Source organism: Heterodontus francisci, unplaced genomic scaffold (genome assembly GCF_036365525.1).
Source record: "Heterodontus francisci isolate sHetFra1 unplaced genomic scaffold, sHetFra1.hap1 HAP1_SCAFFOLD_1208, whole genome shotgun sequence".
Lineage (NCBI taxonomy): Eukaryota > Metazoa > Chordata > Chondrichthyes > Heterodontiformes > Heterodontidae > Heterodontus > Heterodontus francisci.
This window is the reverse complement of record NW_027140272.1, coordinates 30,297-33,725: the sequence shown is the minus strand read 5'-3', so window position 1 is coordinate 33,725 and position 3,429 is coordinate 30,297. Positions and strand designations below refer to the sequence as shown.

General features: G+C 43.0%; 1 non-coding gene across 1 annotated transcript; it reads left to right on the top strand.

The window, feature by feature from the left end:
* The first annotated feature begins 2,945 nt into the window (after positions 1 to 2,945).
* trnat-agu (transfer RNA threonine (anticodon AGU)) lies at positions 2,946 to 3,019 on the top strand. Its single transcript has one exon. It is a non-coding gene; the product is annotated as a tRNA-Thr (tRNA).
* The last annotated feature ends 410 nt before the right edge of the window (positions 3,020 to 3,429 follow it).

The following is a 3,429-nucleotide window of genomic DNA, read 5'->3' as shown; positions in this document are numbered from 1 at the left end:
TCTCAAGCTGACTGGGATTGGAGTCGATGCATGGGAAGTCCTTCCTGCTGACTGGAATTCCTGGAGAAAGGCATTCAGGAAGACCATGGGAAAAGCAGAGGACAAAAGAAATGACCATTTGGAGGGAAAGAGAGCCCAGAGGAAGGAAAAATTATCAGTCGACCTCAGGCCAATGATATTCATCTGTACCAGCTGCGGAAGGGATTGTCACACGCGAGTCGTCCTCCACAGCCACAACAAATGATGTTTAATACAGAAGTGACGTACACCCTGGGTGTAGCCCATCGCCTTCCGAGACGGACGGTTGCCTATTACAATTACAACTACAGCTACAACTACAAGAGCGGGCCAGAGGCTGGGAACTCTGCGGCAACTAACTCAACTCTTGACTCACCAAAGCCTGCCCACCATCTACAAGGCACAAGTCAGGAATTTGATGGAATACTCATGCCTGGATGAGTGCAGCTCCAACAACACTCAAGTGATTGACACCATCAGGTCAAAGCAGCCCACTTGATTGGTACCCCATCCACCACCTTAAACATTCATTCCCTCTAGCACCAGTGCAGAGTGGCAACAGTGTGTAACATTTACAATACGTACTGCAGCAACTTACCAAGCCTCCTTCAACAGCACCTTCCAACGCACAAACACTACCACCTAGAAGGATAAAGGCAGCAGACGCATGGGAACATCACCACCTTCAAGTTCCCCTCCAAGTCACACACCATCTTGACTTGGCACTGTACCGCCATTCCTTCACTGTTGCAGGGTCAAAAACCAGGAACACCCTCCCAACAAGCACTGTGGAGGTGCCAGGGGATTGAACAGTGGCAAATGTGACTTCCTATTTCAACAAAGGGTGTAAGGACAATCCAGGTAACTACAGGCCAGTTAGATTAACAGCAGTGGTGAGTAAGGTTTTAGGAACAATAATTAGGGAAAAAAAGCAACAGTCACTTGGAGAGATTTGACTTAATTGAGGAGAGTGAGCATGGATTAATAAATGGGAGTTCATGCTTGACTAACTGCATTTTTTGATGAACAAACAGGAGGATGATGGATTTTAAGACAGGATGGATGGATGGATTAAGAATGGATGAGAAGGTACCACATAAAAGGGCGGTGAACAAAATTGAGGTTCATGGAATAGGAGACTCCCTGTCCAATTGGATAGAAAATTGCCTTAAGGACAGAAAATAAAGAGTCGTAGTAAATGGTTCTTTGTCAGACTGGAGGATAGTCGACAGTGGGTGTTCTCCAATGGTCACTGCGAGAACCACTGCTTTTCCTGCGATATGTAAATGATTAGGATCTTGGAATATGGAGTAGAATCTCAAAATATACCGAAATCACCAAACCTGGAAGAGTGGTAAACAGTGAGGATGAAATGACCTGCCTGCAACAGGACAGTGATAGGCAGAATGGGCAGACAGGTGGCAGATGGAATTTAATATGACTTGTGTGAGGTGATGCACTTGAGCAGAAGGAACAGGGAGAGGCAATATATACTTAATGGCACAGTACTAAAGAGAGCTAAAAATAGTGCTTTTTGCAAATGGCTTGTTGGTCTGGGGGTATGTTTTTCACTTTGAGTGTGTGATTGGATAGCATATAAAAGGTCCTGTTTTCAAATCCTGCATGACCTCTACTTCATTTGTGTTTTTAGTTGAAGGTCATGTATTGGTTGCAGCCTTACAAAAAGCGGAGTTGACTTTCACACGGAGCCTATTTAGGACCAGAGAACTGGATTCAAAGAGCCTGTTGACAAAATTGAAATGAACTAAATGTACAGATTGCCAAGTGTGTGTATGAAGGTGAAGCAGTAACTGAGAGCTGGATCCAAAAACTACAGGACTGGGTTCTGGTATGGAATGGAATTCTTCTGTGTTTCTGTTGTTTGTCTTGGATTAACTCATCGATTTTTTGTTTTTCACTTTGCCGATGCGTTTGAATAATTGTGGATCCTTCTTCAGGGTATTTTCTTTCACCAGGTAGTTCTGACCTCTGATGATGTTGATCGTAATCAGCTTCAACTCGCTGATAGTTTTGGAAGTGAGCAGATTTCCTTTGCTTGAGTCTACAACATGTAACTCACTCTGACATGTGGATCCATGGCAGGATTTGAAAGCTGCCCCAGCATCGGAGCATACATTGCATCCAAACAATAAGAGACCGAGTAGAAGTGATAGTTCAGTCAGTCGAACATGAGACTTTTCATCTCAGGGTTGTGAGTTTGAGTGCCATTCTGTTTCTCCATTTTTTTAGGCTTCACTAGCAGAGAGTACAAGGAGTGTTTGCAATGAAATTCAACAACAGTATGAGAAAGTCTCACTTTGATTCGGGAATCTTATCTCTCTGCAGCATCTCACTGTGAAAGATTGAACTTTATCTCATTTCATTGTCAGCTCAGAGTCACTGCGGCTCAGTGGGACTTCTGGCTGACTCCCGCTTCACAATCCATCAGCACTGAGAAAGCAATGGGGAATATTACTCACATGTTGTGTTCTGTAACCTTTTGGAAAAAATTGAATTATGTATTTTCTTCCAAAACATTCATTCTCAGTTCTGGGAAAAATAGAGAATATGATTGACTGTATCAGTAAGTGGGAAAAGTTAAAATATGCTGTGACCAGTGGAGAAATGGGATGAGAATAAATAGTAGCAAAATACTACGGATGCTGGAAATCTGAAATAAAAACAATAAATGCTGGAACCACTCAGCAGGTCTGGCAGCATCTGTGGAAAGAGAAGCAGAGTTAACGTTTCGGGTCAATGACCCTTCTTCGGAAGTTCCGAAGAAGGGTCACTGACCCAAAACGTTAACTCTGCTTCTCTTTCCACAGATGCTGCCAGACCTGCGAAGTGGTTCCAGCATTTGTTGTTTTTTTTTGAGAATAAATAGTGCCCTTCTCTGATTTCAACTGCACAAGCATTTTCAATCTGGCTCTGTAGCTTAGTTGGTTACAGCACCTGTCTAGTAAACAGGAGATCCTGGGTTCAACTCCCAGCAGAGCCTTGTTACAGTGTGCTTTCGAAGTTTCCTAATCAATAATTTTATCCATGTCTTGTGAACTTTGACTTCGAATTCAAATTACATAATGAATTTCAGTCACAGGAGAAAACAGCCATTGTGAAGGATCTGAGTTTGGAATGGCTGTTCCTCCTTGGACAGAAATTCAGTGCTGATATTTCAAAGGCAACTTCTTTCATAGAAGTTTGTTCACAGATGCATTCAACCTGGAAAAAAAGCTCGACATTCATCTCACTGAAGGAAAGTGTGACCGTGTTGTATGTTTCAGAGTGTTTCTGTCGTTATGTGTTGCTTTCAACCGTGACTGGGACATGACGCAAGCGAGAGGGTTGAGCCGAGGTTTGGAATATTTGTCAGTCAGGAACAAGAAAAATCAAAGGAAGCGAATAAGAAAA